Source organism: Oryctolagus cuniculus, chromosome 1 (genome assembly GCF_964237555.1).
Source record: "Oryctolagus cuniculus chromosome 1, mOryCun1.1, whole genome shotgun sequence".
Taxonomy (NCBI): Eukaryota; Metazoa; Chordata; class Mammalia; order Lagomorpha; family Leporidae; genus Oryctolagus; species Oryctolagus cuniculus.
This window is the reverse complement of record NC_091432.1, coordinates 172,387,962-172,400,161: the sequence shown is the minus strand read 5'-3', so window position 1 is coordinate 172,400,161 and position 12,200 is coordinate 172,387,962. Positions and strand designations below refer to the sequence as shown.

Genomic DNA, 12,200 nt, shown 5'->3' with positions numbered 1-12,200 from the left:
TAGTTCATAATTTAAATATGAATATCCATTAACACCATGATAGTTATGCTGTGAAAGTGATGAATTTCAAAATTGCACATCAAAGAGATATTTTGGTGTATTGGAAATGCCTACACATAATTTACCTGTCCTTTATCAGTTTAAAATTTTCACATTGCACCATAATGACTTCTAAAGCTCTCATGTAAATAACAATATTTAATATATTTTATGAAGAAATACATTTAAATAGTCTTTTTTATTGCCTCATTATATTGTAAGAGAAGACTCATTTTTTTTCCACACTACCTAAAAATGTTTCTGAGAAAATAAGGTAAGAAAAATCATTGTGCTGAGCATGATGCCAGGGGAAAAGAATCCATGCAAATAAAAAATTAGTTGAACTGACGAGAAGCTGAGAATTGCTAGATGATGGCAAAGTGACATCAGAAAAGTCGCTTTTCTAAAAGTGGTATTGGATAGTATGCTGTCCGGTCAGCATTGATTCAGAAAGATCTTTAAACACTTCATAATCTCTGGCAATCACAACCTCTCATTCCTCTAATTATTTATCTCTATGTTTTTCAGCAACAATTGATCATTTATTGCGTGCCAGATGCTATATGGAGTATATTTTCATCACACTCTATTACAAAAACCTGGGGGAAGGTATTATTACTGTTCCACAGTTGAGAGTGAGAATTATTCAGTTACCTCTTTGAGAGCATTGTTTTCAAATGCTGGATCTTAGGATCCAGCTCTCCAGAGCTCTCACTGATTTTAGACATATTTCTAACTCTGACTTAAAGTAGGGATTTACACTTTATTACCAGAAGTGTTTCAGTCCACAACACTGTTTCTCAAACCTTCATGGGCACAAAAAACACAGGCTGTGATTTAGTCAATCTAATGTAAGCCTGGCATTCTAAGGAGGTTCCTGAGCCATACTCAGTGTAGAAAGGGATAAGAGAAAAATAGTGTTGGAAAGATTGAGATACTAAGTGGTCTCCAAATAAAAGATCTCAGGTCTTCAGCCCATTTGATACAAAAATTAAGTCAGAGAAGGAGAATTTTGTAGTATCTTGGGTGAAATAGAATAAAGAGTAAAATTGGGAAAAATAGAGCAAGACTGGATCAAAAATAAATACCAAGAAGACAAGTATACCTTCCATCTACCATACCAAGGGAAAATCATGTTGAAGGCAAGTATCGTTAGAATTCAAGCCAGCATCTTTCTCAAAGTAGGTGAAGGCTTCTTAAACACATAAAGATTTCATAACTCAATAACTATGGCTAGATTTGAGGTTACCATTCATTGTCTATGTATATAATCTACTTCTAAGAATTTGACACTTAAATGGTTTTTATTTGTTAAATGATTTCTATTTAAAATAGTGTTCAAATTATTTCGCATATTTGTATTATGAAATCATGTAAGTAATATGCAGCCTTGCTATTCAACCTAGGATCCTGGAGGAAACAAAATTACCATTATCTGAGATTTTGTTAAAAAGGCAAAGCTTAGGCTCCATCCAAAATCCAAACCTGTATTTAAATAACAGTGGCTTAATATGCACAGTAAAGTTTGAGAACCACTGGTGTACAGAAAGTCTGATATTTAAACTATAATTGGCCATTGAAAGATTGAAGAAAATATCAGGATTGTTTTTCAACAGTATATTTAAACTAAAAATGTTTTATAATTAAATGAAATGCTGAATATGTAATCACACAGTAGCAATATTTTTGTTGACAGCAAAATGTTTCTTACATAAATATAAATCAAAATAGTCCAAGCAGAGGCAGCTATTGAAGTCTAATCTATCTCCTTTTTTTTCAAATTTTGGATTTCAAACTTGTTTTTCTCCTATTTTCTTTTTTGCAAATATTATAGTGACATATTATGATAATTACAGTCTTAGGATAATTGGCTAAAGCCTACCATGGGTTATTTTCCCTTCAGCAACTTGAACCCTTCAGGTGGAGGGAAAAAGAAAAAAGAAAAAAACAAACACAGATCATGAGAGAGGAAAAACCACTCTCTTAATTTTGCTGTTGACTTCCCCCTTCAGTTTTTGTATTCACACCTGCACTCTGGCCTAAGCAAAACAACAGGTGCACTCTGCAGATGAATTTTCCCACACTTGCAGACAGCCACATCTGCCACTAGTTACATGAGCTGGTTTTGAAAGATGGCCAGCAGCAGTCAGATTTGGATCCTGTGGTGGCAGGGCAGAGAGCCTCTTTGAAAAGCAAGGTTCCTTACATGCTGTGCTATTTCCGTCTGAGCACTCAGCCAAGGCCACCTTTCCAACTTCATTTCAAAAACTTAAATACCACTTTTTCTCCTCCGAAGTTAGGTAAAATTAAACACCTCTCCACAAATGAAAAAGGGGGGGAACATTTAGTAAAAATATATAAATACACAGTACACATATATTTGATTTTATCTATTTTTATTATATAAAAATTACCAAAAATTGTGCAATCCAAAACAGAAATTTTAAAATGCATCACTATAGACATATTCTTTTGAAATTTTGAACTAAAAATATTTGATACAAATTTTTATTAAAGTATTTAAAATATTTGTCAAGTTTTACATATATGGAATGCCTGTGAGATTTTGTTCTGGCAGTTCATATTTGTAGATCAGTGTGCATAAATTTACTCTCTGAAGCATATATGCATATATATTTATATATGTGACTTATTGCTAAGAGTTAAATTGAGGAAGCTCCAGAAAAATGCAGATCTTCCATCTGCTGGATCACCCCACATGGCCACAGTGGCTGGATCTGGGCCCATCAGGAGCTAGGAGCTTCTTCCAGGTCTCTCACGTGGGTACAGGGGAGGGGCCCAAGCACTTGGGCCATCTTCCTGTGCTTTCTCAGGTGCATTACCAGGAAGCTGAATTGGAAGCAGAGCAGCCAGGTCTTGAACCAGTGCTTATATGAGATGCCAGCATCACAGGCGATGGCTTTACCTGCTGCACCATAATGCATGTGAATAAGCATATTTTTTTGTGTAATATAGATAAGGAATTTAATACTCCATACTATATGTACCAAACATTAATATTTTTACTGTCAAATAATTATACATTAGTCAAAAATACACATATTTCATGACAATTATATATGGATCAATGAATGTACAATGGATGTGTGTGTGTGTGTCTATTTTATGCCCATGCTTATAGTTATGGATGATGTCATATATTGTATACACCAAATTCTATGTTAATTTTTGTGTAAAATGGTGATGTTAGTGACATAGAAAAAACATTCACTGTTAATAATAAAACCATTACAAGTCATAAGGACTATCAGCAATGGGATATTATTAATCTACAGAAAATGAAATTCCACTATTTGCATCAAGATTCTTGCAACTGAAGGACACTGTGTTGAGTGAAATAGGCTGGACACAGAAAAATATCACATGTTCTCCCTTATAATGGAAGCCAAAATTAAAAAACAAAAACATAAAAGGAAATGCCTCTTTGTACAAGTATTGCAATAAATATTGTTTTGTCAAACTTTGCCAAACCAATGGTTAAAAAAGATAACACCACTATAGTTTTAATAATATGTGATTAATCTAAATTTTACATAGCGAATTCTAGAGAATGAAATGGTCATTGTTTCATTTGATTATAGATCTTGCCTATGTTCCTGCTGAACTATGACCTTTTTACTTATTGAGTTATTTATTTAGTGGAATATTAAGCTTTGTCTGAATGTAAATTAAAAATGTTACCTCAAAAATTTAGAAAGGAAAGGAGGAAGGAAAGAGGGAAGGAAGGATGTATCATTATATTAGAATTGTATAATGGGGGCCACCGCCGTGGCTCACTTGGTTAATCCTCCGCCTATGGTGCCAGCATCCCATATGGGCACTGGTTCTAGTTCCAGTTGCTCCTCTTCCAGTCCAGCTCTCTGCTGTGGCCCGGGAGGGCAGTGGAGGATGGCCCAGGTGCTTGGGCCCCTGTACCCGTGTGGGAGACCAGGAAGAAGCTCCTGGCTCCTGGCTCCTGGCTCCTGGCTCCTGGCTTCGGATCAGCACCATGGCAGCCATTTGGGGAGTGAACCAGTGGAAGGAAGACCTTTCTCTCTCTCTCTCACCCTCTCTCTTTCTCTCACTGTCTGTAATTCTACCTGTCAGGTAAATTTAAAATAAAAATTGTATAATGAACTACATGGAATCTGTCCTCTTTGTAATAACATTACCTTAATATGAGCATTGAAAGAAATATTTGAAAAAATTATAGTGGTCAGCATCACTGTAATATTCACTACTGATAGAGATATACAAGTGTCATGTATGCTAAGTATTTAAATAGTTGATGTGTTTTGTTCTAGCTTTTCCCTTTCCGTTACTTATGTCATAAGTGACCAGGAACTACCTGCTCAATGCTCAGAGATACTCGCTGAAGTATTTTGATTGTAGTGGTAATTTGCAGATGCATTAATATTCAGAAATTATGAACATCATGTAGCCATTTTAAATTGTATTTGCTTCAATTTTCAATGACAGGAAAAATACTTATAATATGATTTTAAATTAAACAACAATTAAACACAAAATTAAAAGTGCCATAAAACCCAAATTTTGAAATTACATTTTCTGTCAGTATATACTCAGTGCCTACTTTTTTTTGTTTCTTTTAACCAAGCACTATTCTCTGTAGTTGGATATATTGGTGAGCAAAATGTAAGTCCCTGGTCCTGACATAGCTTATGTTGTAACTGGAACAAGACAAAATGCTTAACCGTTTTTTTTTTTAAAGTAATATTACAAATGACTTTTGCATTTTTATTTATTTCTCTATCCTCTATGCAGTCACGTGCAATGAGAATGAACTACTTTTGTGATGACAAAAATATAATAATCACTGTACTAAGATTTTACTTAACCAATAATATAAGTCCCAGATGCCATTATCTGTAGGCCTTTTCAGGTATTTACCTATTCCCTCTGGACCTTAAACTTCCAACAATAACAATAGTCAAATAATTTTTATATTTTACTTTACCCCCTGTTCCAAAGGAGCATACCACTTTAATTTATTATTTTAATTTTTTAAATGAAAATGTAATTAGTTACAATTAATGTGCACATGGGAATCTTTGATCAGGGACTGGTTTTCATAACATAATTTAACATAATTCTGAGTGATTATCCACCTGCTGATAGTGTTACCTTGATAGTGTATATGTAGTTTAAGTTCTTTTTGTGATATAAGTCAATATGCATTTACTTGTAAATGTGTGATGTGATAGTTATTTAACTAAATCATTTAAAATTTGCATATGACATTTTTTGAAGACATGTCTAATGGCTGCATAATGTTGCAGTTGTTCAAAGTGCTAAGTGGGCAATTATCCTCATTTGCATCATACCTCTTTTACTGAAACAGTCTGCATTATAAAAACTCTTGAAGAATACCTAACCTATCTCAACTGGGTTGTATGCTGCTGATTATTTGTGCATCTTCATCTCTGTGTCAAGAGAACCCACTACAAATATCTGCAGAGACCAGACTAATATGAATGGGTAGTGGAGAAAGCTGCAAAAAAAGGGGGGCAGCAAACATTTGGAGAATGTGTGCGGTATATGAGTTTAGGGTCAGATAGTATTCCTCTACAGCTAGTTTTTAATAGATTTTTTTTTAAATGACTTAATGATTTATTTGAAATGTAGAGCTGCGGAGAGGCAGAGGCAGAGAGAGTTGTCTTCCATCTGCTGGTTCACTCTCCAAATGGTTGCAACAGCTGGACCTGAGCCCAAGGCAGGAGCCATAAGCTTCTTCTGGGTCTCCCATGCAGGTGCAGGGGCCCAAACAACTGGGCCATCTGCTTTCCCAGGCCATAGCAGAGAGCTGGATAGGAAGTGGAGCAGCAGGGACTTGAACTGGCACCCATATGGGATGCCAGCACTGCAGGCCACGACTTTACCTACTGTGCCACAACACTGGTCCCTCTATAGCTAGTTTTGCCAATCAGGAGTATTAGTCTAATTCTTGTACACTAGATAGCTGTATTTTAAATGGAAAATTTTGCAATATTTTTAAAATGCTGAACACAACAGCCACATGCATTCTTTTCACAGGGAGAGTTCAAGATTATGAAACCTGCATTTGTCATTTGTTGTACTGTTCTTATTTTTGTTTCATTTTTGCTTCTGTTTTTCAAATTTTTTTGCAGGTTGTGTGATGAAAATTTTAAAGAAACACTTAGTTTCTGTCTATAGAAATGCCCTCAGGCTGAATTGCTGTTAGGTTTATTGATGTTTATTCAGAAGATTCCCTTTTAAGTTCATTACTTTAAGTATATGCTGGCTTTTAAGATTATTGGGCTTTTAAAAGTTTCAATTGATAATAAATCAATGTAGATTCATAAATGTCACAGAGAATAACTGAGAATGTAGAGAAATTATTTATGCAGAAATAATATATTTAATCCTCTTGCTTCTTAAGCAATATATACTTACAGGTATATAATCCAATTTCTAAAGAAAATGCAGTGCATAATACATTTTGAATTTGAAAAACTGAGTATAATCGTAGTGTTCTAGTATTTTGATAGTAGACGGGGAAAATAAAGGAAGCTATTTTTTTCACAATGAAGAATAAACAATAGGCAAGTTCCACTGATTTTAAGTGTGGTGCAATGAGTCACAGAAGTGGGTAATTCTTAGTGAATAATGTATAGAGTAATGTACTAGGGCATCAAGCACACTTTCCTAAATCTAATAAATCTAAAACTCTTAATAAAGCACGGTGCAAGACATCATAAAGCAAACTAAATATTATATGCCTGTGTGCTATAACTGTCACTTGAGGACAAAGGAGAAATTCCGAGAAAGTGAAAAAGCAAAAACATAAATTGGACAAATTTCATGTCAGGGTGAAGTGGTGTTTGCTTATTTCAACAACTTCAAAGATGACATTCTGTTTTTCTGCATGTCTATATTCTATTCATCAGAGACCCATCTGAGTTAAAAGTGGTGTCAATTAGTCTTCTGGCAGGAATGCCCCTGGCACAAAGAATCACTGGTTGTTTTCTGGGGGAAAGAAGCTATTTCGAGAAATGATGCTGGACTTAAGGACAAACCAGGTTTGAAAGTGGAAGGTGCCCCCTACTGGACAGCCTTGATTGAAAGTTTTTTAGTAATAGTATTTCAGATCAAGGCATAATGAAGTAGTAACAATAAACATCAGGCTTCAGATGCTTTAAAAATCCATATATAACCTAATTTAGTACATAAAACTACATTGATTTTAATATAATAACAACAATAATAGTAAGCCTGTAAAGCACCATGCAAGAAAATGAGTTATGAACCTCATGTGAGATGATTACTTTTGTTTTATATCTATGAAGTAGCAGCTATTAATACCTGCATCCCTTTAAGCGTGGAAATACAGAATAAGTGATAGAGCTCATGTTTAAACCTGACTTGCTTGATTGTGGAGCCAATATCTTAATCTTTCTGCATTTCATCATGGTTAGATATTTTGCCTGGTCAGCAAAGGAGTCTGATTCCTACCCATCTCTAACCCAAGTTTAACCCCATTTTTTTTTTTCCTATTTAAGATACACAAACTTCATGCATTTCATATATACACACTTAGGAACATAGTAATTATTCCCACCCTACCTTCACTTCTTTCTCCTCCTCCCTCTCCCATTCCCATTCTTATTTTTTACAAAGATATATTTGCAGTTAATTTTGTACTCATTACACAGTTCTTTTGCTATCCAAAATCCAGAGTCTTTCCACTCTCCCAGGCTGCTGTTTATATAAATGTTGGATCCCCTAGAGGTCCATCAGGACCTCTCTGTTGCACTTTTCTTTGTCTCTCACTCTTTTATGCTAGTCATAGCCCACCTGCCATGTTCTCTTGATCAACTTTCCAGATGTTTGGGAGCAAATGTTTGGAGATATGAATTTCAAAATTCTTATCAATGAATCTTTTTCTTATCAGCATCTGTTAAATGTTTTTAAGTACAAAGGTTTTCATGATCCTCTGTGGTTAAACCTTCAGACTTATCATCCCAGGTTCATTCAATAGACTGGCTTGGGAAAGAATGTATATAACCTTTTGGTCTTTTGGTTTGTTAGGGCAAATGTCTTTTTTTAAAAAAAATTAATTTATTTATTTGAAAGAGTTACACAGAGAGAGAAGGAGAGACAGAGAGAGAGAGAGATCTTCCATCCACTGGTTCACTCCCCAGTTGGCTGCAACAGCAGGAGCTGTGCAGATCTGAAACCAGGAGCCTAGAGCTTCCTCTGGGTCTCCTACACAGGGGTCCAAGGACTTGGGCCATCTTCTACTGCTTTCCCAGGCCATAGCAAAGGGCTGGGTCAGAAGTGGAGCAGCTGGGTCTTGAACTGGCACCCATATGGGTTGGCGGCTTTATCCACTACGTTGCAGCGCCAGCCCCAAGTCTTTTGGTTTCTTTAAAGGAAGTGACCAGACTATAGCATGTAATTTTGAGCTAGTATTAATACTAGAATACTAGTATTAATCATTCCAGTTTAAGGATTAACTTAGTTGCCTTCGGATAACAGTATTCAGTGCATGATATTATCTAAAATTTCTAAATAATGTGATTTTCTTTACAGTTTATTGTTTAAAGAACTGTAAGTAAAATATTTCTCAATTAGCACCATAGATTATAGTGTGACTGGATTTGTTATTCAATTTATAATGTAAATCATGAAAATCCCCACTTTTGTAATCTTTACCTTGAAAGCACTGTTATGTATATAAATAAATAACCCATTACATTCATTCTATGCAGCACATATGTAAAATGTGTTACCAGTTATGACTTTTACATTGAGAAGTTTCCATTTGAGGGTGAATTTCTGTGAATTGCATTGGTCCATGTTATGGCTGAAACATTATTTTCTTTTTTAACAGTTTTGAAGCATCAGATATTCCACCAAAACAAGCCTTCTGGGTAGCTTTCTCTGTGTTGAATATGAATACTCTTAAAAGTGTAGCTTGCAGGTCTGCGCTTCAAGGATACTCCGACATAATCTTTGTGTCCTTGATGATCGATGATTGCTTTGTATTTTAAGATATTTGTCTGCCTCTGTCTGCCCTTTTGGTAAGGATTTTAGTTGTTTTTCTGAGATTGGCCATCCTGCTTTTTAGAGCCGGGTGTTACTCTCATTTAGCAGGCATGATGTTATGTAATAAAAGATTGATTCTACTGCTAAAATTCAGAAGTCTTGTCCCCCCCCATATAATTTTATACCAAAGCCTCTCTGGACTCACAGTTTGTTTCAGTTATTATCACACGCACAACTTCCCAAATTTGGGGAGAACTCCATAATTACCATGTGAAGTTACTTAATAATGGAGGTTGCAAGGATGCAGGGAGGAAATACCTGAAAGCTACGTCATTTAAAAAACCAAAACTCTTTTCTCAGATTTCATTCTAGCATACAATAAGATTTAAAGGAATTGCTGTTGTATTAAGACAAAACTAATTATAAAAGACAGAGCCAGATAATGAAAATGTGCTTTTATTTTACCATGAAATTCAGACAATAGCTCCAGGGTCTGTTTTTAATGACATCTCCATTGATATAGGATGTAAAATTTTCTAAGTCTATTAGCTAGTCATTTAATAGTAAATTTGACCAAGTATAATGACACCTACATTTTCTTATTAGAGTGCTTATGGTTATCTGCATAGCAAATAGCAAATTGGAGATTTATATGCCTTTTAAATTAGGTTACATCTAGGAAATTCATTCTGGTTGACATGGAAAGCCCTCTCAAAGGAGACAAATTGTGAAACAGTTTTAGATGATTTTGTCTAATACCAAGATATGCTAATGTAATAACAGATTCTCTTTTGGTATAGGAGTAATTTAAAATGACAGCTGGACTGTAATAGAGCAAAATAGGCAGTGGCTTAGTTTTGTGCTCTGGCTTTTATTTTAAAAAGTCTCTATGACAAGTCCTGTTGTGGCAGGAATTTTGCCTCATGTACCTCATTCTTGAACCTAAGCCAATGAGGTTTAATTACCTGAAGTATTAATCTCAAATAATAACAACAACTAACATTTCTAAGGACTTTAATGTTTATAAAAGGTTTCACATATAATTTTCCCTTGCGATATTATTGCCCTAACATATTAATCATTTTCCTTGATTTCAGTTTCAAATCCTTTCAGTTCATTTGGTACCTTGATAGTCTAAAATACAAATTTCATCATGTAACTTTCATAATTATACACCTGTAGTGGATCCTCATTGCCTATGCAGTAAAGTCAAAATAATTACAAACGATAAAATCTAGAAGATCTTGGTTGTACCATATTTATGAATATATGAACCATATCTATTTTTAATATGAACCATATTGATTTTTAATATATATACACATACAAATAAACTAAAAAATTATTTAAAATGAAAATATAGATTGAGTAAAATGCTACAATTATTTGCTAGGCTTTTTTTTTCTAGAATATATTTTTCTATGAACAAGTTCACAGCTTTCAGTTCCCTAGCAAAACAGGTCAGGCATTGAACATATGTGAGAGTGATTTTTAAATGGCCCACTTACAGTAACATTCCAATTGAAGCATAATGCTTTATACATAGTGGTACTCAATATTTTCTAAATTTCCCTTTTTTTTTTCCCATTGTGACAAGTACTTTACTATGACATATTGTCTAGTATAGATTTGCCACAAAATCTGATGTTATGTTCCAGTATATAAATTATGTGGAAACGGAAAGGAAATATTTTGCTATAGAAAAATAGTATGCTTTACAAGTTCCATTCAATATATATAAAAGGAAAATATATGCTCATATACAGTCTGAATTTATGAGCATATATGTCACAGTTGAAAATCAGCTCTGGCCTATTAGATTTTATCTAAATAATATCATAGACAACCTGTTTTGAAATGAGATTATGAAATTTATGAGAAAAGCAGTCATTATCTCTCATTGTTACTTTTGTTATTTCGGATTTTTATTACGCTACACTTTTTCCTGTAAACTTCAAATATTTCTTGATCACCAAATATTGTATTAGGTTTGTTCATCTGAAAGTGCAGGGAAGATCTACTGATCATTTGGGTACAATGGAAGACCAGAAATATGTGTTTTTGCCATGAGAATAAGCATGTTTGACCTTGTCAAACAAATGGTTTTGAAAATCTCTAGCCCATAAATAGAGACAATTTACATTACTCAGTGGAATAGACTCTGGTGGGGGCTGGGGTTTATGTTTTTACCCAATAGAATGCAATAGCAATTGTAGTCCTGGCCAGTCCAAAGGTCACTTTGTGGGGCATAATGAATTTTCATGTATTTTCCTCCTAGAGTTTAAATGATTTTTTATACTAAAAGTAGGAGTATCTTTATTAAAAATAAAACATTCATTACATACAAATACATTAATTTGCTACAAATAGACCTACAATTCCATAGTTTTTTTATATATAGAAATCACCTAGATTAGCAAAGATTTCCCTCATGAAATCTGAATTATACTCTTGCTTAAATCAAATCTTAATTGTCTGATAAATGGAAAATTATTTTCAAAGTTGTTTCTATGATATCTAAATAATTTGAGGAAGAACTCTTAAATGTATTGAAAGGATTAATTCTGTATTGTTAAAGGATATGTTTTCACTGAAAAAATATTTAGGGACTAGCATTGTGGTAAAGTGGGTTAAGCTGCCCTCTGTGATGCTGGAATCCCCTTGGAATCTCAAGTGCTCCATTTTTGATCTAGCTCCTTGCTAATGTATCTGAGAAAGCAGAAAAAAAATGATACAAGACACTGTTGCCCCTGCCACCCATATAGAAAGACCCAGATGTAGTTCCAGGGTCCTGACTTCTGCGTGGACAAGCCCCAGAAGTTGGAACCACCTGGGGAATGAACCAGTGGATGAAAGATCACGCACTCTCTCATCTCCCTCTGTTCCCCCCATCCCGCGTCTCTCTATATATCTTTCTCCCTTTCTATCTCTGTCTCTCCCTCTCTGTAACTCTTTAAATAAATATTTTTTAAATAATAGTTACTATTAAACATTTTTAAAAAAATCAACTGTAGACATATTGAGGCTTTTAATCAGGCCACCTGCAATTGAAGATTTGTCACTGAGATTGTGGGAAATAGTTGTGTATGTTCATCAGCTAGTATAATTCTGTCACTCTCAGTGCTAATTAT

The 12,200-nt window shown here is 34.4% G+C and overlaps 1 protein-coding gene and 1 pseudogene across 2 annotated transcripts in view; both read left to right on the top strand.

Moving 5' to 3' along the window:
* PTPRD (protein tyrosine phosphatase receptor type D) overlaps positions 1-12,200 on the top strand; it is a 1,630,925-nt gene that overhangs the window by 241,443 nt on the left and 1,377,282 nt on the right. The window lies entirely within an intron of this gene.
* Positions 1-12,200, top strand: part of LOC127493655 (eukaryotic translation initiation factor 3 subunit M pseudogene) — a 143,740-nt pseudogene that overhangs the window by 714 nt on the left and 130,826 nt on the right.